General features: G+C 39.3%; 1 long non-coding RNA gene across 1 annotated transcript in view; it reads right to left on the bottom strand.

Moving 5' to 3' along the window:
• Positions 1-24,812, bottom strand: part of LOC135278999 (uncharacterized) — a 238,335-nt gene that overhangs the window by 33,416 nt on the left and 180,107 nt on the right. The window contains exons 10-14 of the long non-coding RNA XR_010346368.1: positions 10,961-11,212; positions 10,173-10,236; positions 8,478-8,555; positions 4,811-4,894; positions 4,425-4,480 (exon numbers count right to left, since the gene is read on the bottom strand). This is a non-coding gene — a long non-coding RNA (uncharacterized LOC135278999). The remainder of the gene's footprint in view (positions 1-4,424; positions 4,481-4,810; positions 4,895-8,477; positions 8,556-10,172; positions 10,237-10,960; positions 11,213-24,812) is intronic.

The following is a 24,812-nucleotide window of genomic DNA, read 5'->3' on the forward strand; positions in this document are numbered from 1 at the left end:
AAGGAATGTCGTTCTCAGTTGACTGAAAAAGACAGCAAGCTGTATATTTTACAAGCAGCAGAAAAAAATGGGCCAATTCTTACTTCAGAAAGAGGCAAACTAAAATAGACTAAGTTGAATATAAACTAGAATAATTTATCATGACCATTCAGATGTAATTTCTATAAAGAAGAAAATACAAATAGCTGAACTTTCAGGTCAAAACATTGCCTTGAAATATCAATAACAATTAACATTTACATTCATCTCAGTACCTACTGGAATGCATGCTTCTTAAAGCCATAATCAGAAGGCAAACAAACAAACAAAAATCATAATTGTAAACAACCATGAAATTTGAGGGTTTGCCTTCCTTCTAATCCAAGCTTAAGTAATGCTAATGTCTGTCCTATTCCTCCTTGAGCCCTAACAAGGCATAAATAAACAATTAATTGTAGTCAAAAAGTGGGAGGGAAAAATAACTTTTAACTTCAGTCAGAGATATTGTATTTTAAATATGCTGTTTCCCAGGCTTCCTTCATACAAAGACAACAGCCCACAGTAAAGTGGGACAGAGCTCAGAGGATTACTGTATTTAGTAACTGACATCCAGGAGACTTTGTGTACAACTATATTTGTTTTCTAATTAAATCATAATTTTAACAACTTTGATGATTTCCATAGAGTTCATGTCTATCTCACTTCAATTTTCAAATTCTGAAGAGAAATTTATTAATTTCATAAAATATATTATGATATGCTCACGAAAAGCAAGCAAGCAGTACCTATCCTGATATCCATTACAAAATAAATATTAACAGGGGAGAAAGGTGCTGGACAAGAAGAATGGACTGTTACTCTGCTTCTACCACAGCCAACACAGTGTGGGTATTAATCCGCAAGGTTTGGTTATATTTTTGTATTTATTTATTATTTCCTTTTTAACAGAAAAGCTACCCCCTCCCCCCACTACATTCATTAGTGTTCTTAAAACATATTAAATATGGGTAATTTCTGTAATCCATTTTCTTCACTTTACTAGAAGTTATGCAACGTCCAGTGTTTAGGAGGAATTCTTGTAGTCTTGAATGAGTTTTCAGGCATGAACTGTATTGTTCACACAGTCTATACATTTACTCTAGAGAGCAAGCCTGGAAACATTTCATTATAATACTGCACATGCAATTACGTGGTGGGAACATGATAACACAAAACTGGCAAACAGCCAAAAAATCTGAGTCAAAAATTTAAAAAATTATTAAGATATGAGATGCACACTGTTGAGTTCAACATTTTGCTTCCTCTCCCCCAGTTAGGCCCTGTCATGAACTGTTCTATCACTTCCCCTTTAGTCTAAGTCATTTAAAGCCCTTGGTATGAGAGAGCAGAAACTCCATCCCTTTACTCTGGTAGCTGACCACATTGCTGAAATTTAGAGTACCAGCTTTGTGAAGTCAACTGTACCCAAAAAACCTAAAGATACATGGTGAACAAGATTAATAACTTCAGAAGCTCACCCAATGGAGAATTTCCTTCTTTCTGCCTTTGCACTATGAAGTGGAAGAGTTCCAGAAAACTCAGGATGTAAAAGGGATGATATCACACAGCAAAATCCCTGTATTGTTACCAACACTGAGCCTGTCTCACGTCAGTGAAGGTTTACTCCTGAAGAGGCACATGTGCCCTTAGGAGTGGTTTGTAAGGACAATTTCATCTTAAAATCCAAGCACTTACATTCTCAAGCTCTGTCCTTTGCTCACTTGGGGCCATACCCAAAGACCACTGAGCTCTCATAGTTTCAGCTGATTGACTTCAGAGGGCTTTGGAACAGAAGATCCTGGAGCATCCACAGCAGCTCGTGAAAGGAAACTGAAAAAGTCTAATACCACCACATAAAATAAACTAGAACAGAATCGGACAAATAGGACAATGGGACAAAGGTATTCCAGAGGTGCTCTTTAAATATCTGATGGACTAAAGAACATGTGAGGGATGGATAACCCATACTTTCAGAAAAGTTTACAGTGACAAGCACAATGCCATTTACATTCATCTCCCTATCAACTGCAGACCCATGTGTACCCTTCAGAAAATGTTACCCTGTTTAATTAATTTTTTGAAGAAAATAAGATTAATTGGGATTTCTATCCTCAATATCGACCCAAATGGGATATAGAAGGTGTGATAACAGTCCTGACCCCTTCACTCTCAGAGACTTACAGTTTCTTTATCTGCCAGAAGCCTTCTCCTGGCAGCAGGGAGGTCACAGCAGTGCCCTCAACCCACAGGAAGGCTCTGAATTTGGCCATTTAGACCAGAAAATTATCTCTTCAGCTCTCTCTGAACAGCTTCCCTCAGAAAAATCCACAATCATCTGAAAGTTTACCATGCCCACCAAGAAGCACTTCTGCCATTCAGTCTCCCTGCTGTCTCTGAGACAGCAAAGACAAAATTATCTGTGTTACAGCCAGGACTAAGATTCAAGTTCAGGTTTAAATACACTCTTTGCTTTTCTGAGCCTCTTTCAGGCCCTCGGCACTACCAGCATGTATTTACTGTGGTCGGGTAAACAGAGCAGAGAACTCAGCATATGGGAGCGATTTAAACTGTGTCATTAGCACATGGCAGGGGGCAGAGCTTCACTTGGATTGTTCACACATACCACACAAATTCCTTAAACAAATAAAGAGTTGTGCAGAGAGGGGAGGGGACCCAAATTTTCCATGCTCCCCCTCTCTGGTTGGGAGAGCTGGCGTTTTACCCCACAATGTCATACCCAGTCTGTCAGAAACTCCGCTCACACTGCCCACGTTTCAGGAAGGTTTTGCAATGCAAAAGTAGCTCTAGAACCCTACTGTGGACACAGAAACAATGTGATGTATTTCTTAATAAATGCAGTCACCACTTCATTTGCAATATATTAACCCTTCGTGCCTATGAATTCTTCACAGAAACAGGTACTGTAGTGAGCAGAGCCCCAGGAAGAGGCTGGAAGCAAACACCACATTAGGCTGGAAAAAACCTTTCACTTTTTAAAAATTTAATGATGCATTTTTGTGTAGTTGCACAATGAAATGCAGCTCAAAAGAAGTATTTGTCAAAGCTCAAGATGACACACCGAGCCATTAATAAATCTTTGCCCTCACCTCTCTGCTGGACCATGGTACACTGCTGTGCTCTGATGCTAGCACTCACCTTAGCTGTGACCTTACATTCAAGGACAGAAGTGAAACCAAAAGGAGAGGGACAGCACTGAAAGAGTGACATACATGAAGGTGATTTTATACAGTTTAATCAGACATTCTTGATTCAATCTAATTTGTCAGTTTTTTAATATGGTGCTAGTCTGTAACACACATCTAATACGGATTAAAATTAGTAGTACTTCACCTATGTTTTTTAGAATACATAGGTAGAGGAAATTCCCTCTCTTTTGCTTTTAGGCTAGGTTATTCTGGATCAACTTTACTCATCAAAAGACACAAATATTTCTCCATTGAGCTCTGCAACAGCCCCTCAGTGTCCAAGATCCCTTGATTTCAGTGGTCCTTTTGAAATATCAGCTGTATTATCCTGAAGTACTAAACTGCAGTAAAAAGTAAAGGTGAATGGCTTCATTCAGATCTGTGTCAGGAAAAGCATTAAAATCCAGGGACCTGAGAGGCCAGGTGTGCTGATCTGAAACAGTTTGGGTCTTTTGCTCAGCCCCTTTTCCTTTAAAACCTTCACTGGGCAAGCAGCAGCAACAGGCTCTGCCTAACAGCAGAAGATGACAATCCCACAAGAATTTGGAGTAGAATAAAAGAAATATCTGGAAATGTATATGTCATCCAGATCTGCAGCATGTAAGAGAATTGATTTACTGTCCCAGCAGCTCATGGAGGAGGAAGATTTATTGCTCAGACAGGGAACTGGAACAGAAACAGGAGTGACTTCCTTACAACCCCACAGGAAACACAATCTATTTAAGCAGACTGCAGCATCACATTCCATTGCCAGGTGAATTTTACAGGAAGATTAGAAGTTTAGCAGCTCCCACAAGTGTTTGCAGCAGTAGCCTATACCTTGTTCCCACAGTTCTGTCCCAGCTGAAAGACAGGTAAGCATAAAGGATCTGAAGGAACTTTCCAAAGATGCAGGCATGGTCAGCTGTCAAAGTCCACCAGTGAAAATGAAATGTTTTCCAAGGTCTCAACAATACCCATGGAGATGGAACACAAGAGGACTGGGGGATTTAGAGTTTGGCAGATATGAGGTAGAGAATGAGAAATTAATGTTTCTGAACAGATCTAATTCCTGATGGATTTTTAAAACTGGAATTCAATCCACATTTCTTACGGAGTTAACACCATCCTGCATAGATACACAGATAATACGTAGATTTTCCTTCAGTATTAAAAGATGGGAGATTACCATCAGCTTTTCATCCTCCTCCCCATTCCTACCTCAGTATTCCAGCCAGTGTCAGTGAGAAGACTTGTCCATTTTTAGAAAAGATCACCTGAAAAATCCAGAGGGGAAGGAGTTGAGAACACAATGACAGGAAGAGAATGAAGAGCACAGTGGTGTATTTAAAGACTTACTTGTGATCCCCTAGTGCCACCTTTGGTTGAAGCTCACCAAGTACGAACAAGCTTACAGTCATTCCCAGGAGAGAATGAAATATCATTTGCTTTATGTCATTTGCAGGAAGCCAGTTCTCCTGGATTCCTTGTCTTTTTTCAGGAGAAAATCAAACACTGAATTTTTCTGCTATAGTGACTGAACTGTATCTCCTATTCCCCTGCTATTTCTGAAGTGCCCCCAGAAGTGCTGGCTGGAAGAGGCTCACCTGATTTTTGTGACAGCATTTCCATATAGCACGGGGAAAAGGTACATGCATGGAACCTGCTTTGAGATCTTCACTCAGTAATGTCTGAAAAAGGAGAAGAAAGGAACAAAAAAAACCCTTCTGCTGTTTCAGTGACCAGACACTCCCTGCGGATTTTTCTATGTTCTAGTCCATCCTTACAGCCTCAAGCCTTTTAGCCTGTTGGGAGGGATGTGTTAAAAGCAGAAGATTGGAAGTGAGGATTTTAAAATAGACTCAGCATCCTTGCAGCTGGGAGTGACCCTTGCTAAACCAGTGTGAAGAGCAGTGACCTCCAGCATGGCCAAGTGAAATGGTGCCTCTAGAACCTTGGTGTGTCTCTCTCCATCTCCCCTGCCTGGGTGCTGCTCTGGGATCCCCCACCCAGCGAGGTGACAGAAATACATTCACTGTCTGTGTTTGAGCCGTGGGCTTGGAGCTGTCCCAGCTGCTGGTCCGTGCCAACTCTCACAAGGCCAACACTCAGAGCAGGTAAAATGCTCCAGGAAAGTCAATGGAACAATTTTAGCAGAGTTTCAGCAATTTGCTGTTGCCAAGAATTAGGCCCAGGAGCATAACAAAGACAGTGGTTTAAAGCCATTAATAAGAGTGCACTTCCACCACCTTGTGCTGCAGTGGTGACTGACTGAAAGCCATTCCAAACACATTTGTAGGTGGTCTGCTCCAGGATGCAGAAAGCAGAGAAGGGAATTGAAAAGAAAAATAAAATAGATCGATATAGATGTACCTATAGATAGGACAAATATGGTACATAAAAACATACGCAGATAAGTGTGTGTGTATATATATAATTTATGCATACTTGCAAATGTACCCACATGGATTGGTGTAAATACAAATATATGCATCCACTTGCAAACACAAGACACACAGGAGATGTATACTCTTGTTTCAACAGGACATAAAAGGCTAAATCATAAAGCAAACCAAAAGCTTTCTAGTACACAAAAGTTACCCCTTGAAATATCAAGCAAAACAGTCATCAAGAAGCTCATGGACCTGCCAGCTGCTCTTTCAAAGCTTCAAGTGAACAACTGCTGAAAGAAGCCCTTTAGGCTTCCTTCCCTGCTGAGAATCAGACAAACCTCAGGTCTAGAAAGCTCCAGTAGTCAAAATGTTCTTCTGTAGTGGAAGTATTGCACCACTGAAACAAATGGATTTACTTTCCTGCTAGTACAACTGGATATTTGGGGAGAATTCACTTTTGTGGGGTTGTTATCCACCCTGTGTTGCCAGAAACCAGTTTGTGGTTTTTTGCAAGAATAGTCATTGCACCATGGGGTTTTCAGACAGGGTTAAAGAGTCAAGCAACAGCTCCTCATCTTTCTTCTTCTGATCCTCCTCTTAGTATTTTTAATCCCATAGTGAGGAAGAGGAAGTGGAGCAGAAAAAAAAAGTATGTTTTTTACTACTAATGTATAGCAGAATGTCATTTGCAGAATGTATTACCTGTAAATTAGCAAAAATGGGATAGCACTATTCCAGGTATGCCTTTTCACATCCTGACAGAAAAAACTTTGCCACCATTTTAGATCCTGACAACTTTTCTTTCCATTCCCAGACTGTTGTCCTTTGCTTTCCCTTCTCTGGAGGCAGCAGTTCCATTGTTCCTGGTGCCTCACACAGCTCACATCCACTCGCTTCCATCTGTTCTCATTCTTACACAGCATTTCTGAAAAATGTATCCTAAAGAAGCCTCAGGCTATTTTACTTGGTGCCCTAGTAATGATGTTCTCTTATGTGAGCACTTGAGAAAGATGACAGGTTGACTCTAATCTACTCCATGCAGGTGCCATTTGAATTTTAATTAGCCCCAGCTAAAAATTCTACTTTCAGGCCATCCTTCTTTATATTTGAATTTAAGATGACAAATTTCATATGAGGAGATTCATTCCTAGTGATTGTAGACAGCTAATAGAGACATCTAAGTTAGGATCCTAATCAGCAAAAGGAGCAGAGTATTTATCTCTCTCCAGAGACTGTGAGCAGGACTCAGGGGCCTGAAGCTGACTCAGGGGAACCCAGGCTGTATTCTCTGCTTCTCATTTGCCCAGGAAGAATCCTGATCAGGGAGAGTTGTCCCCTCAGAAGGAGTTCTTGGGGAAAATGGAGCTTGAAGAGGACACTGCTGCTGTCAGTGGCACAACACGATGGATGGGATATCATGTTTTCATGATCAGCTGTAGAGCGCTACCTTTGTCTCACCATCCTCAAGTTCCCACAAATTTAGGAACAGAGCAGAGAATACAGAGAAGCACAACCTGCAGTGCCAGTAAAGCCCAGGGCAATTCAGATACCATAAAACATCTTATTTCCCTCTCAGCCACAGACAGCCACTCCAAGGCACCTTGCACAGACTGTAGTCCTACAAAATGTGTTCATATTCAGAGTTGAAATGCAGCTGAAATGCACTATAACTATTGTCTGCTTCATCTTAGGGAAGAATTTAGGAACTTCTATTTCTTTTAAAGTTTATTTTAAAAGTAGTGCTATTTCTGTTAATGATTCCAGCACTCCAGTCAGTATTAAGTTTCCAGTTGTCACTGCTAGATCCTGTCTATGAAATACAGAGGGGGAGGAAAAAATTAAACCAGTTTATAATAATTGATATTTCCAGACTATAATCTTGGCATCTCTTTAAATCCATCTATAATTGTTTGCTACCCGTTCCTGAATATGAATAGGCTGTTTCACCCGTGAAGGGTGAGTGCTAAGTTCATTCCCTGGTTATGAAAGATCCATAACTCACAAAGGCTGCAAGGCCAGAGCAAGTGGCAAAGATTTGTCTTTTTTTTTTCCCCAAGCAAGTCAAAGAATCATAACCCCCCCTTCATGTATGAGACAGTCTATTTGTTCTTCTTTGCTGTATTTATTTTAAATTAAGTTTTTAAAAAGGGACAAAACCCTGGCATCAGATAGTAAACAGAAGGCTGGTGCTGGATAATTAGTACTTTGGGGCTTGTTAGATAAGCCAAAAACAATTTAAAAAATTTTAAAATATTGTGTTGCCAACATTATTTGGGTTTTCCTTTGAAGCATATTTTCACCACAGTGAATAGCAAAAGTAATATCAAAGGAAATGTTTTGTTTGATTAGACATTAAATACATTGTTTCATTTGGCATCATATTTATCATTTAATTTTTAAAAAACCTAAATTTTAATCCAACATTCTATTTTAATAACTTGGTGTACATAGTAAGCTTTGAAACAGCAATGTGAATATCAAAGGACATCTGACACTGGCACAATCAAGGAAGGGGTAGAAATAAGCACAGGTGTAGAAGCAGAAAAGGACATTAATGCACAAAGTCAGCAACACAGAACAGGTTTCATGCTTGAGTTTGAGGCTATTCTTCCTACCCTGACTCTTTGGGCAGCTGCACAGTAACCCAGCACAAAGCACCACATCACCTTACAGGATCTTACCCAGGGATGCTGGAGCATTTCCAGCCCCAGTCCAGGACAGAGCACTGTCCTGTCCCCAGGTCCTCTGGGCATTCCCAGCAGAAACACTCTCAGCTGATAGTGCAGACAGCTCCCTGCACTATCACAGTCCTCTGACAAGAACTACATGGAAATTCCACCCCTGCAATAAAAATCAGAGGCAGACATTGAATTGTACTTACCAGACACTTCTGACTTTGCATTCTACCTAATAATCCATTTCTGCTAGAAGTATTTTGAACATGTCAAACATCTGAGACCTGCAAGACACATTTATTTTGTCACTCTAACAGGTTTTCTCCTCCTCACCAACATCTCTGCTCCAGCCTCTCTCTCCCCAGGCTGCTTTGGACCCAAATGCTGAACCCGAAAGATTGAGTGCTGGGTTTAAAAAGCAATATTATGTCACTCTGCAGAGCTAGAAATGGGAGCCTTTCCCTCCAGAGATTAAATGTTGCCAGCCTCCCCATGGGTTTCAGTGTGTTTGTTTCCAACCATGAAGGTTTCAGGATTGTAAAGAAGTGACATTTTAACCGTTCTTACAGGAAATGCATATTTCTCATACAAACAGGTTTTAAAACCTCGGGGAGCATATCCTGAAAGGATATACATGGCTTTTACAGCACAATAAAGTGGTTACTGTTAATTGCACTATCAGTTATACACATCAACCGTCACCTGCTCCCTTCATCTGGCAGAGATGGGTACTGGCATTGGAAAACATCACAGGTGATTTCCTTGCAGTGCTTCACAGACACATAAGTGTTCCCATAAAATATTAAGGTATTTGTCAAATAATTTACTTCCCAAATAGTCTATTAGATGTAGCAATGCAAATTCTTTTGCCAGTAACAACACTGAAAAGAGCATTGGCAAATCTGTAACATGCATTTCCCCTTTATTATTTCATCTTCTGTTATTTCATCATTAGTAACATTGGAAAGCTTTTACACTTTAGGTGAAGTACCTTTGTCTAATTCTTGCTCATAAGTAGTTCTGGAATTTAATAATAGGAGTAGAGAAACATATAAAAATTTCAATTATTATAAAGATACTAAAAAATAAAAATATTAGAAACATATTTTTACCATCTTTTATGCTCAGTACACAGCAGAACATTGGTAGCACAAGCAAACAACTCTCAACTCAGCACAGTTTTTCTATGTGCAACAGAATAAAACTTTGTTTCTTATAGTAAAATAATTTTCTTTATTAAATGGTTTTGTCCTTTACTGCTGCCAAAGAAAATATCAAATAGATGAACTCTTTCTGCTCTCTTATCCCTGGGCAATAATTTGTGTTTCTTTCCTCTACCTAGCTACTGGTTTCCAAATTCTAAACCACTACTACAGCTAAGTAGAATTCAAACATGCATTACTACAAATAAAATAAAAATGTTTTGCTATAAATCTCTTTCGTCTGCCTTCAGCTTCAAAGGACTTGGAGTTGGACTGGTTTTACCCTCAGTTCCCAGAAGTAATTGAGATCTGTAAGTGCCCTTCAATTCCTATAATGCATTTATATTAAAATTATACTAGATCTCAGGTTGCTCTGTGGAAATGTTTTAGAGCTGATATAACAAACACCAGCCCAGGCACAAGCAAAATCCATCCATTTCTGCTGCTCACTGCTGCATGCAGCAAAAATGAGAAAAATATAAACATAAAAGATATAACAACATTTCAAAATTCTTAAATTTAAACAACTTTTATGCTTCTATCTACTATTATTATTACTGTAATTAAATATTTATCTTATCTAGATATTAAAGTTTTGCTTTCTTCTGAACCAACTCAGATTGTTAGGTTGAGCTAATTTTCTGTTCATAATTACCAAAGGGAAAAAAAAAGACAAAAAACCAAATAACTCAAACATACCTTGCAAGATATTTTGGAAGTTTTCCCAATTAGTCAATGATTTCCTCGAGATAAATATTCAGTGCTATCAAAAAAGAGAACAAGTGCAGGATTTGTACATATGTATGTATGACATATACAATGTGAATTTTTGAGTGTCTGTGACCATGTTATTTCAAAAGCCTGCTGAGATTTTGGGGAAAAAATTTGCATTGTAATTTCTGTATTTATTGTATTTATTTCCTTTTGTTATTTCAACATGCATTAAAAATAACAAGTAAGAATTACAGAGCCCCTATTTTTTTTTTTTGAAGACTCAGTCTTTAAAAAGATCTAGAGTCATTCTAGATGCTCACTGTCAAAGCTCCCTATTTATCTCAGCAAACTGTAGTGGAAATGATCATAGGAAAAGGTAATTATTATTTTTACTTTCTTGAAATAATAAACATGAATGTGTTATTTCCTATGAAATAAAAATCTTGTAAGCATTTTTATTAGCAAAAAACCTCCAAAGATGTAAGCATGGGTGTGAAACAAGGTGTTCAACATTACCATTCTTCCCTCCAGAATGGATTTCTTAGTAGAATATTTTTCAAAGTTGCACCAGATATCAATGATATCAGGCTTAGGTCCTAGAGCTGTAGGCTACCATGCCTTTTACAGAATGAAAATTATTGCTATCTGTATGTACTGGAAAGAATTAGGAGTCTCAATTTACTTCAGGCACTGCTTGCCAGACTTCCAGCATCCAGGGTGCAATATTTTTTAGGTGACACATTTTCAGCTTGTGGGTTTGAAGAAACACATACCTCAAGCAAACAGGCTTAAAAAGTAGAGCACACCTTTCCATCTCATTAGAGGGCTCTATTTCTGAATCCAAACACGTCTTCCTTCTGTCATGCCTCTTCTTAGGATAAATATAAACGATAAATCCACATTCCAGTCATACTGAGACTAACAGTTCCTAAGTGTGATTTTATTCAGATCAAAGATGGTCCACATCGAAGTTCCAGCTACAAGCAGCACTTTCTTATGAGCATGTTTAATTCTTCAAGAGCCATCTGAGATATATGATGAACAAATGACAGGAAAAGGTTTTTTGTTAGTATATAAACACAATAATTAAGAGTTAACTATGCCTAATTTTCTTCCAAGCATTTCCAGCTGTTTTGCTGAAAGAAGCAAATAAAGATGTAAACATGAAAATTTCTTGAGCAGCCTTGTCAGGACTTGACATTTCTTATTTTTCTCCTTACCATTTATGAACAAAATTGCATTTGTGAAAAGTAATGAATTAATTTAACACTCAACATCCATGTTCTGAAGACTGAATTCTCTCAGGCCCCCTGCACCACTGCGCTGACTGACAGTGTGTCCAACAGCACCGAGCAGCCAGTTGGGCTCTTTAATTAGGCACTAAATATCCCTGGATCTGGTTGTGTCAGGATTAGAGGGCTGAGGCTGGACATTCCTCCCATCATGTCACACACAGAGTGTGATTTATGTGCCACGCTGCTCAGCTGTCACTGAGCTGTACCTGCACACAGCCCAGCTGGATGAACCAATTCCATGTCAACATTACCAAGCAAATCCATCCCCACTGGTTTGTGCACAGCAATGAGTCTTAGTTCATATAAGATGTATTTCTTATTATTTCCTAAGAATGCACATTTTTAATTATCTCAGATCATGTTTTCTACACTACTTTACCAAAAGGTCCTTGTCTGAATTGCATCTATCCCTCATGCTTAGCACTGCTTTACTTTTGATTTATATTCACATGATTACTGTTATGATTTTATATACACATATATAAAGCATAAATGTTTTACCAGCATAAACAGCACCATTACATGCTATATTTATTACACGAGACACTCCATAATTGATTGCTAAATGCTACATAGTTAAATTTGCCTTTCCCTGAACAGAATCATGACGTTCAAATATAGATTTAAAAATAGAGTGCTGCCAATGACAGTATTTATTTAAATAAATAGCACAGCACAAAATAATTATTGCTGTCATCAGCTGCAGTTTACTTTTATTTAAGGCTGCTTAAGCTTGTTTTTAAAAATATAAGCAGTTTTAAAGGAATTAACCAATTTCCCAAAGGTTGTTCCCACAACAGCCATGACAATACTAAGTGCAAAATATCTTAAAAGGATTTTACAAGAAATTTTTATCAATGAAAAGTGATTTTGGGCTGTTATTGTGATAATCGGGATATCAAACACATGTATACAAACACATCCACTCAATGTACATACATCTAATTTCAATAATCATCCCCTAAATTCTGTACTCTTTACAGAACAAGCAATTGTGAAAACACAAAGAACTTAATTCAATCCCAAATTGTAATTTTTCTATCACAACACAAGGTATTTCTAGACACAAACTCAGAAAAGGCTATTTTTGCCTTAATTGTTATTAGCATATAGTAAGATATCACTTGCTGCTTGTAAGTAGGAATCTGTCACAATTTGTACAATTGCTAAGGTATATACAATAAGGGAATTTCCATGTGATCCAAGCACTTCCTTTCTAAATTCTTTACTGTATATTCTGTAAATCCGATATTATTGCTTATTAAAGAATGCTGTAGCATTGCCAGAGGTGGTAGCTGCACTGAAGAATTGTTTATGTTGTGCATGAAACAAATGTAAAGGTTTCCTAAGAGAATGCTCATCAGTGGACTTGTTTAGCTTGTTGTAATGATTCTAAAGGGTATTGAATCAAAGAAAGGAAAGTGTTTTTTAAATTTTGTTTTGCTTTTCTATAAAAAGAAAGGGGGAGGGATGAGAGTTACATTAACTACTGGAGATATTTGGTATATGAAATTTATTTTCTGAACTGCTGGGCATTTTTTAAAGTTAATTGTGCCATAAATCAAAACTGCATTATACATTTAAAATGTCTGAATATGCTCTGAGTGCAGACTTTAAAGGAAGTTTTTCAAAATCTATATGCTGAGCCAGATCTATGAATTGATCCCATTTCTCTAAAGATTAGTTAAGGGTATGCTCTTTAGTTTGTCTGCTAAATCTTGTCAGAAAAACAAAATAATATGTGTACTGTACAGATCCCAATTAATGCTTCCCAGATATAAATTAGGATTACTTTCAAATTGCCTGTGCAGATTTTGTATCATCATTTGAGTCCTCTTGCTGAAGGTTGCTCTATGAAGGTTGCTGTACAGATGCTACCTAGAATACATCCAGTTATTACCCTGTGAAAATGTGGGGAAGTGCAGGGAGAGAAAGCAGCAAACAAGTGATGATTTGGAATCGGTGTGCCTGGCACCCGACACAGCTGAGCACCCAAAGCTCACTTGTGGAATTAGCCTGATCATGCAGCATGGGAATTTCTAGTTGGACATCCCAACCATTCCTAACTATTTTAAAATAACTTTCTCTTTTGAGAAGCAGAGATCAGTCATCAATATTCATTTCTTTCAAAGACAAAACTCTGTTCTTGTTTCCTGAATACTCCCCTTTGAAAGAAGGGGGAATAAATATCCTGTCTGAGACCCACACCAATCAATGTCCTAATTAGTTAGGATTCTTCCACTGAAAATGATTTTTTACTCTAGAAATGTCATTTCTTTAAAAATCAAAGCTTCTCTGCAGAAGCACATTGCTTTCAAATAATTAAGGTCTGGCACGAATTAACTGAGGGCCTGTGATTAGCTGAGGACCTAATCATTAAGGCACTTCCTGAGGATGTGGAAGATCCTGGTTCAAACCCAGCCTGCCTGACTCAGACCAGGAATTCAAACCCCACAATTTCTCTTCCCAGCAAATACTTCACTTTTTGCTCTGGCAAGTCAGCCCCTCCTTTATCAAAGGACATCTCTTTACACAGACAGAACAACAACAGCAAATGCTTTGGGAGATTCATCCCCAGCCTGCTGCAGGCAACAACAGTGCATTGACCGGGGCATCCATGCAGCACATGGATGTGCAAGGCTGAGACACCATTCAGCTGCCCAGTCAGGGGACTCCAGTGCCATTTCAAACACCTCAGTGTGAGCCACCTCTTCTGCAGGTGTGACAGACAGAACTGCAGGCCTGGAAGATGACTGTGCCCAGATGAGAGAGTTTAAGGCATCTCCAATGGCTGTGTTTAGTCAGGTAAATCCCTCTCATGTAAACCGTCAAGCCAAAAGCTTGAATATGCATTGCCAAAGGCCTCTGTGAATAAAATAAGTTGGCTGAATACCAGCTGCTCTGAATGAGCCTTCTCTCAAAATCTGAGTAAGTCTCAGTTAAATTTTAGATAGATTTTTTTTTAAGGCCAATAATTTTCTACCATACAAAAGCTATCAGTCTGCAAAGTTAAGCAAGTCTGAGATAAGTGCTCAAGGTGTCTCCCAGTGTGCCTTTGTGTAGACAAGAAGTGAAGTTAATAGCAACACTCTTTTTCAACATAAGCTACTAAATATTGTCAAGATAGTTCTGAGGGAGAAATCGATTCTATACCCTGTGGGTATGTAAGTCTTGCAGTCTACCCAAAACTGAAACACATCTGGTTTACCAAGTCAGGCTGCATGTGTGCACTAATAATAACTGTGTTTCACTGTCTGACTGGCATCTACACTGTTTTCTCCAGGAGAAAATTACCTAAAACAGCGTGTCCTTGAGGACAAAACTGCTGCAAGCTCACTATGGGAATCCTATGGTATAGTTTACTACCATTTATGTCATTCTATTTAATTTGCTATTTCTTCCTTACACCATGTGGGTAATAATCACAGCAAATTGATTCCCATGAGCTCCTTGGACAATTAAAGCTATTTGGTTATTGCCACCTGCCTGCTGTTGCCATTAATGCAATTTTCAGGACTTTTTTTCCTTCCTGCTTCTCACCCCAGTAAATTCTTTGCCCAGTCTTGACACATTGCTGTGCTGCAATTAGAGTTAAAATGCTATGGAAGACATCTGTCCCTGAATCCAATCAGTCACACTTCCAAATATTGCTTTGTCATATGTAAATTTCGTTTTGAGAATTTATGAAATTTAGGGGTTTTTTAATACACAGTCTAAAGGAAACATACATCTACTGAAATACTATTTTTAATCAGATACTGGGTAGCTTAGCTATTATTTCTGTAACTGTTTTATGCTCATTATATTTGTAATATTTACTAAATTTCCTGTTATGTTTTAACTTATTTGTTAAATACATGTATAAGAGAGGAAAATATGTGCTGTATTTATCTTTGTGTGTGTGTGTGTGTTTTTCCTGTTTGTCATGTCTTTAAACTTTTCTTTCTTGGAATGTTTGGTTTTGCTTCTCTATTGCTCTGGTTCACCTATCAGCCTTTTCAGATCTGCATTCTCAAATAAGCACTGTGCCTTGTGTTGTGATCTCTCTTTCTTTCCAAGATCAAACTGGACACTGACTTTTGTGGAGAAGAAAGGCAAAAAGAAGGATAAGGTCATGGATCATAGAAGTAAAGATGAAAAAGAGGAAGAAAGAAATGAAAGGTCTCAGTCCCAGTTCTGTTAAGGAAAATTGAAGCTGTGCTTTATACAGCAGCTAGAACAAGAGGGAATCTGAAACTGATTTCAGCTTTTTAAAATGCAGTCAAATGGAGCTAGATTTCCTTGTTAGCCTCCTTTAACTGCTACAGTCAGATCACAGAATATTCTGAGTTGGAAGGCACATATTCATAGCCATGGTTCTTCACACCAAATCACCCAGGATAAGAGGTTGCAGTGGGATGTATACATTGCAAGAGTCATCCTTGCATCATTCTGATCATCACAAATAGCTGATCAACTCACAGACATGTCCTGATGGACTCACTAGCTCCTCACTGAACAAATACAAGCTTAGTGTTCTTCACATGGCAGGTGGCAATGAGAAAAAAAACAACAACTAACCTATGAAAAATAGCTTTGATTTTACCCATTGCTATTACTCTTTTTTCAGTCAAGTTTGTACATGAAGATATTTAGACACACAGTCTAAGCACAAAGGTGGATCTAAGTTAGCAACTTACAAACTGAACATGCATGTAGGAAACAAATTGGATCAGCAACAAGAGAGAACAGACATCAAGTCAACACCAGCTTTGTCCCCCAACAAACATGGCAGAGACATGGTGAGCAACAGCAGCAGAAGTCATCCAAAAAAGCCCTAATTTAGGAACCCAGTTTTAAAAAATTTCCTTTATCTATCTAATGTTCCACTAGATCTTACCACCAGGGTAAAATTTCCAGTCTTTGCAGATCATTTAAAAGCTTAAGGGATTGTTAAACCAGTCGTTTAAAATGACATTTTCATTGTACAAATATTTGTCTATTAAATAGCCTGTATGGCACAGGACCTGATCAGCCTTGGCAGTATTACAGGTTCTTCATACACTGCAAACCCCACTGTTTCCTCATAAAGCTGTCAAGCCTTGCTTTAATGAAACATATATAAACTCAATGATGTTAGCCATGTCTTGGCAAGTTAATTCATTTTGGTTTTTTCCTGTTGCGTTTCTACTATTAGGACTTTTATCAATTTATCATTTAGGAGCACCACAGCAGATCTCTTGCTGGCACTGGAATACAAAATTAAAGAATAAGTTTAATTTTCAAACAGCCAAAATATTTAGATATATAAAAATACCTCTTGATTGACCATTATTTTATTAATTTACAGACAATGAAAAATTAGGAAGCTTTATTAAGAACTGTCTCCAAATTGACCCTAAACCTCTTCTTGAGACATCCCACTGTCCCGTGAATTGTTCCCTGCTCTGTGCTACGTCATTTATAATTACAGCCAAGGGATTTCAGTCCACATGCACTTCACAGTGTCAGGGCCTGAGTGATCCAGAAGATAAAAACGTATTTCACAGAATATGATCTCAGAGGTCTTTTCCAACTGAAACCAGAGTCCAAGCATTCCCCCAGCCCTGCCGAGCCCACTTCTAAACCATGTCCCCAAGTGCCACATCCACACATCTTTTAAACCCCTCCAGGAATGGCAGCTTGACCACGGTCCTGGGCACCTTATTCCAGTGTCTGACAACCCTTGCAGTGAAAAAGTTTTCCCCAATATCCAATGTAAACTGCCCCGGCACAGCTTGAGTGCTATCTCTTGTCACCCAGGAGGAGACCAACCCCCACTGCTCTATACCTGCTTGTATTTGCAGGAAACAGTGGAAACATGAATGAAGCAACCATGTTGTTTCATTTGAAAAATATAAATACGCAATGTTTTCAAGTATACAACAAAAACCTGAAAATCTGTCCACTGAACTTATGATGAATGCATTAAATTTCCTTGAAGATTCTGAACAGACACATTTAAATGTCTGAGGAAAACAATCAGTCTATTCCCAGAAGAATTTGTAAGAGAAGTGAAAAGCCAGAAACAACCCAATGCATTAATTCTGTCAAGTTATTTACCTAGTTCCATTTACAATTCTAGTTCAGTTTAATTATCTCCACAGAGAGTTTTGAACTAAGGAGAGAAATTTTGTCCAAAAAGAAGTTTGAATGTAACCACACCAGACTTTTTTTTCTTTTTCTTCTTTTTTTCTGTTGGCCCATATGAAAAAATGACAACTACTCCACACAGAACAAAAAGAAGACAGAGCAAGGAAAACAAAATGGGGAAGCCTGTGTGCTCCAATGCTGCAGGTATCAGGGAAGAGAATCATAACCAGCAGTGAGGTTCAGAGAGAAAGCTGCTAGAACTGATCTTATTTTTCTGCCAGAAGCATGACTGAGTGAAGGAAAAAAAAATAAAAATCAGAGTTAGCAATAAACCTTCCCGCATTTTCCATTGCCCTTCAGGAGATTACTTTGATGGGAATTAGAAAGCCCCCTGCAGGAAACTCTTTAGTTCTTGTTAAGTCTTTGCACAGCATGTTTGTTGGAATGGAAAGCTTGTGTTTGATGCTGTTCATCACTGTTGCTGCTGATTTTCTGAAGTTAGGAGACATCAGTCTGTTTGCACCCCTTTTGAGAGTTGCCAACGTGAAGATTTCACATGAGTTCCAAGCTTCTGGCTGCTGTGTTACAGCACATCCCCTTAGGCAAGCCTTCATGCCAGGCTGAACAAGTTTCACATATCAAATGCACATTTAAGGATCTTCAGTAGGTGAAACTGCTCTTCCTCAAAGTGATAGCATGTGCTTGTGCTAACATTGGTCTAATTGCATTTCTAGATTGTGTTTGAAAATCATCAAGGAAATTTTTCCCCTTTTAGACCTGCTGTTATGACAACTATTACAGTGTATGCACCCAAAGGGGAATTCTTGCCCTCCAACAGAGACAGGATAGGTTTGTGGATTGTTGTTTATTTGGGTTTTTTACTATTTCCAGAGTCTATAAAACATATGTGTGTGGGTACTCCTGTTACACAGAATAATAATTTGCTTCTATAATAGAGTGCTTCACTAAAAATTGAGATACACCTCCCATTCTCCTCTTTTATTTAACGGTTCATCAGGGTTTTGTTACCCTAAAATTTGCTGAGGTAAAAGCATAAACCAAGAATGCACTCTGCAATTCCCCTGCCTTTTCCAGTAAATCACACCTTCTCCTGCTGGAACCATAACTGTGTTTACCTTTTAGTTCTTTCCTCCAACCTTTCCTGTGTGGAGTCAACCGAGTTTTGTTCCTTGACCTCTTCTCCATTTGCTCTTTGGTTATAAGTGTGTTCAAACAAAATCAGTCTCTCCAAGACTGTCATTACAAAACCAACCTTTGCCTCTTTGCTACTTTTACTCCCTTTCACACTTCTGAAAATTACAGAGAGCTGATAAAGTCTGAATCACTTTCATCACTTATCAGAGGCTAAAAAAAATGCACACTTAATAAGGCTTCACCACCTCCCTTGGTTTCCTATTTCTCTCCCTTTACCCAAGCTGCCTTTGTATTAAGTGAAAAACTGCTCTAAACCTGTCCTTTATGTCTACCACATCCTATTATGTCTACACACAAGGGCAAAACTTCAGTGAATCTGGATCTCTTTCCTTCCTGTCAGGGTCTGCTCTACTGTTGTTACCAAATTTGGTAGCTTATCATTGTACACAAAGGCACAGGAGTGATTTCCAGCTGGGAAAGGCTTAGCACATCCCCTCCTGGCATAGGCAGAGGAAGGAAGGCTTTTCTTTAGCACACCTTTATGAAGGCTTTGCCTGCAAGGCCCCAGAGTCCTGGCTGCACATGGAGTTAATTAGGGCCGTGACATCTGTGCCATGTCCAGCCACTGTCCTGACAGAAACATGTGAGCAAAGCGCACTAAACATCACCAGCACCTTCAGTTCCCATGCCAAGGAAAATCTGGCTCTCCTCGTGGCTAGTGGCAGATTTTCCTTTCCCTTAACCTTTCCTGCGGATGAATTCATACAACATTCCCTGTTAACAGAGCAGCTTTCATCTCTCTGCTCATCCCTGCTCACAGGCACAGCAATTTCTCTTTTAGCAGCTGTGAATTCAGTGCCTCTTTGATCCACAGTCATCCTTAGCACCTAAATGTTAAGTGGCATTAAGAGTTTCAGTCAAAAGCATCAGTCTTCAGTGGTTTTGTGACCAGCATGTCTCAGGTGTTCAGTATTTTTCTGCAGAGGATTTTTAGGTCATGGTTTCCTCTCCCTACTTGTTCTGATCAACTGGAAAAGAAAAACAAAAACAAACAAAAAAACCCACCCAAAAACAAAAAAAAAAAAAAAAAAAAAAAAAAAAACCAAAACAAACCAGGACATGATTTATTATGCAGGTGGAGGTTACTGTGATTCACCAGATCTATTTATCTGATCAGTCCTCTCTGTGTATGCCTGGGAAATAAAAGCATTTGTGCTCAGATAGGTATTACCACCATTATTTATATTAACACAAATAAAATGCTACACACAACACCACAGACCCCCCATGGACACACACTGATTTCACACACATTTTCCACACATTTCTATTGGCTCTGCTTGAGACCACATATTAAAACCCACCAATCTTCCCAGTAGACTGATGAAAGCCTCAGTAAAAACAGCTGCATTTCACATGTGGTTTAACTTAATGTCTCATCCTGAATGTTTAACTCTAGCTGGTAATGCTACTTTTTAATATTCACAGTCCTCTTTATCGTCACATTAGAAGCAAGGCATTCAGCCTTGAAAAACACAGGAGAACACAATGAGGCTGGTAGCACTTCATTTCTGGAGTGTCCAAAATCACTTTTTTATTGCAAGGAACATGAAGAGAAATTCATGTTTGATAACCTGTGAGCACATAAACCAGTTGCATAGGACTGTTAAACAATGTAAACAAACACCAGTCTGTCCACACAGTATTGCCTTTTCATAAAAATTAAGTATTACTAAAAGTAACTAGCACTGCATAGTTTTTTTCCACCTTGAGTCTAGTATCAAAAAGAAAAAAAAAAAAGCAAAATGCATCTCTCCTCCTGGTTGGGCCTGAAAATAAAAGTTACAAAACTATTTACTAGAAACTGGAGCATGTCTTAAAAGAAATAGACATAGATAACTTAGAGAGTCCCTTGGGTGGGTAACAAGAGAGTCTTAATTTAGAAGACCCTTTGTTTTGTCCCCTTGAACCTGGGATAAGATTAAAGATCAGTAATAAATTTACACAGGCAAGCCCAGTCAGTCATGTGTCTGTCCCTCCTGCACGAATGACTGTCCCAGACACAGACATCAATGCCTCCTCTCTTTTATCCTGGAAATACACTTCAAGCCAGGGAAGCCTTCTCTGTGGGTGACTTCACTGCAAGCTGTGCCAGAATCCCACAGCTTGAAAGGTAAAACTTAGTGATGGCACAGGTTTGTGTCCATGGTAATACATGACACACTTTGCCTTAGCCTTCACTTCCAGTAAATCAATGAGATCAGAGGGAAGATATCACCTTCTGGAACATGCTAATTTTAAGGCTGTATAACACTGCTGAATAGGCTCTCAAGACAATCCATCCTTTACCAAGATCAGCAGCAAAACTCCCTGTGACAGGATTATTGTCTCCAATTTCTTCATCTCTAAGACAATAAGAACTTCAAGCACTTTACAGAAAGCCCTCCTACTCTCTGTTTAGGAGGAGGAATAGAAGCCATCAAATGCCTTTCAAGATTCCTGCTATTTTCTCTTCAATCTGAAATGACAGGCCTTATCACTTGGGAGGTTCACTCTGCAGGGAGCACTATGTGCCCATTACACCTGATGCTTAAGAGCCTTTCATTTCAAGATGCTGCCAAATGTTTTTCTCCTAATATTGCTAAGAACAACAGCAAACCATAAATGTCTGAACTGTGTGCAGATGAGAGGGGTGTAGAATAAGAGGATAAGAAAGCACTTTCCAGCAGAAGGTACTGACACCAGCTCACGGCACTCAAGTTAAAGACATTCCACAGAGCAGAGCCCAGCTCAGACAATTAGCAAAAACACATTTCATTGCCCATTTCTCTATGGCAAATATAACATTGACACCCATTGTTACTGGATGTTTTCTATCCTGCTGCTCACAGATATCACCCATCTTACAGGAGTGGTTCACAAATCCTAAGACAGGAGCAGCTCCAAAGTAAACATTGTGCAAACATAACAGGGAGCAGATGGCCAGAGCACAGAGAAGGCCTCATTTTCAACTTTTCTACTATAGCCACACTGAGTAGGGAGTGATGCCCATTCACTGAGGTTTGGTTCTTTACCCCTTCTCATGAACTGGTGTGAGCCATACCAGCAAAACCCCATCTGCTGGGGCATGTTGTGCACCTCCTGGAAAAGTCTTGTGCTGCAGGGATTCAGAGAGCCCCTTGCAGGGCATCCTGAGCCTCTCCAAAGAGAAAAAGCCTCTCTGAGAAGCAGGATTCCTCATTCCTTTTCACTCATGACCTGAGCAGCAATGGCCACGGTGTCCCAGTGACTGTCCATCGGCAAAGTCTCCAGGTGTGGAAGCAGGGAAGGGCAGGAGAATTGGACAGTGGACACTCCATGAGCTCCAGAAGCTACAGCTAGGCAATTTCTTGGTTAAGTGCCGACTGACTTTGACAGTCTCAAAGGTTTTTTATTCCATTAATTTGCCTAATTGTTTTTGAATGTGCTGTAATTAATAAAGGGAATGGACAGCAGGATTGGCAAAAGGTCACTGCTGACAACTGCCTGAATCCTTGGTGGGCAAAAGAATTTAAGAACATTTTTCTCTCTGTCCCCGCTCCCCATGTGGAAGAATGGATTAGGTCAGGCTCACTGCATCTTCTCCTCTCTTCCTGTGAAGGTGCATAATAACTAAAGGCAGTCAACCTTAAACCCCAGGAAAAGGCCATGTCTGATTCTCAGCTGATGCATACTTATGCATACTAAAACTAACTCCAGTGGAATTATACAAAGATTGAAGCACCCGCATGCCAAGGTCAGAGTTGCCAGCCAGTACGATCAAACCACGAAACCCAATTCCCTGGAAACCAAAAATAGGACAGATCACCCCCTAAACTGTCAAAATTTACTTTACTGCTGTTTCAACAGGAAAAAAAAAGTGGCAAAGAGGAAAAAGAAAGAAGTGATGTGACTAAGTGTTCCCAATGGACCTCTGCAAGTAAAAGAAGAAAGGCAAAAAGAGCAAGAGGTCACCAAAGTGCATGTGATTAACATAATCAGTGTAAGAGTCATGCCAGCAAATTAAAAATAGAGTCTATAACCCCCAGAAAATGTGCTCAGGGCAATACCAGGAAGAGCCATGAGGTATGAGATGGAGGACTTTGGGATGAAGCCGAGGCAACATGAGTTTTAGTAGCTGGAGAATGTGTACAAAGAAGGTATGGACACATCCTTCAGCTGGGTTTCAGTCATTAGTAGTCAAACTAAGCATTTAATAGACATTTATGGTATGCAGAGAAAAATTCTAAGGATATTCAAAAGTCATTCTCTCTCCCATCACCTTTCCTGAGCACTTCCAGTGACAACAGGACTCATCCATGGACAAGGTTGTTCCAGGGAGCTCTTGAAGGACAGGGACTAAATTCTCACTTCAGTGGGAGCACGCTGGATTCTCTGAATCCTTCAGGCATTCAGTGAAGCAAACCTTTGGGATGAAGGGCAATTCCAGGCTTGGAAATAAGGCAAATGTTTTACCAACAGCACCAGCAGCACATTTTTTACAGGAGCACACAGCTATATCATGCGAAGTAATGTTTACCATTCAAAACATTTAGAATTAAGCAGAATTGTTTAAGTTATTTTCTTTTTTTATCTGTTTCTACCTACCTGCCATTGCACTATCTGAGGAACACTCTAGTATGTTCTGCAATTTTTCAAAGTCCTCAATGCATTTACTTTGTAAACTAGAGTTACTGTAATATTTCAAAATTTTATTAACCTCTATTATATCCATTAATTGCATTATACTGCAGAATATGCTTCTGTTCTTTGAAATGAATCCTTGAAAATTACTAAAAATGAATTCTTCAGAAAAATTTAACCTCTGCAAAAATCAATTGCAAAAACAAATTCTAGGGATGGTGTGTGAAACAACCCTATCTCTGGTGCCATTCTCCCTCATCCTTCCTAGGGTAGCAAATCAAAAATCTTTGTGCAAGAGGAAAACAAGTTATCAGATGCCTTCAAAGAACTATTAAAGATCAAGGGTCACTGAGAAAGGACAGTTTCAGACAACTTCATATTTTCCAAAAGCTAGGAATAGGAAAATGTTTGCATCCAACAGGGAAGAAGCATCAGGGCATTTTGATTTGGCTTCCTTGAGCTTCAGCTGTGGGACTGATTCTACCTGCACACCCTCTGCTTGTTGGTTCAGGAGCTCCACTGAGCTCAGGGATGAGCCCCAGTTCCTGCCTGCTCGAGTTCAGGAATATATCCATTAAATTTGGATCCATCACGTGCCTGGCAAAGATGGATCAAGCTGAGAAGCCTGAGATGCTGTCTGATCCGGGGAACTTATGAGCTGCACAGCAGGATGTAAAATCACCTCTGAAGGCTGTTGGCTTGGTTTACCATATTAAAAATAAATTAAATTAGCAGCTCAATAAACTCAGCTGTAAGCTGCAGTTGTTAAACAATTCTTGCCATAGGGGTAACAGCCTCAGGGAAATCCAGCCAAGCAGTGCTTCAGCACTCTTCACTGAGTCCTTGGCACCCAGGAAACAGGGGAGATACTCCCTGCATAAGGAGTGTGCAGGAGTCCCTTTCCTTCTATCCAATTTTCTCCATAATAAGGGCAGAGAAAAACACCTTCATTCTTTCCAAATCTGTCAACCCCCTAAAAATTCACCTCTGCATGTTCAGCTGTTTCCTATTCAAAATGTAGCTCCTTAATATTAGAAGAGTGCTACTTAGGAGTTTTTATTGTTTTCACCTGAAAGTCATCTTTTCCCCTCAGTCACAGAGAAAAGCTTCTATCAACTACCCAAAATCATTGTATTCCATCTTGCAGTACATCCCTAACCAGTTAACAAACCACAAAAAAGAAAACCCAAACATACAGCCCTGAACCACAGTGTTTTGGATTTTTGAATTTCCCAGCATAGGGGAATAAGCCAGTCCTTGTTCCAGTCTCAGAGGCGAAGTACAGCAGAGAGATTTAAAAGAGAGACTGGTTCCTGTATTCTCCTGACTTTGGATGCAAAGAGGACAAGTCCTGTTCTGCCAGGTAACCCATGCCAGGAGGGGCACCATGCCTGGCACTGCT

The sequence above is a fragment of the Passer domesticus genome, chromosome 11 (assembly GCF_036417665.1).
Source record: "Passer domesticus isolate bPasDom1 chromosome 11, bPasDom1.hap1, whole genome shotgun sequence".
Classification (NCBI taxonomy): domain Eukaryota; kingdom Metazoa; phylum Chordata; class Aves; order Passeriformes; family Passeridae; genus Passer; species Passer domesticus.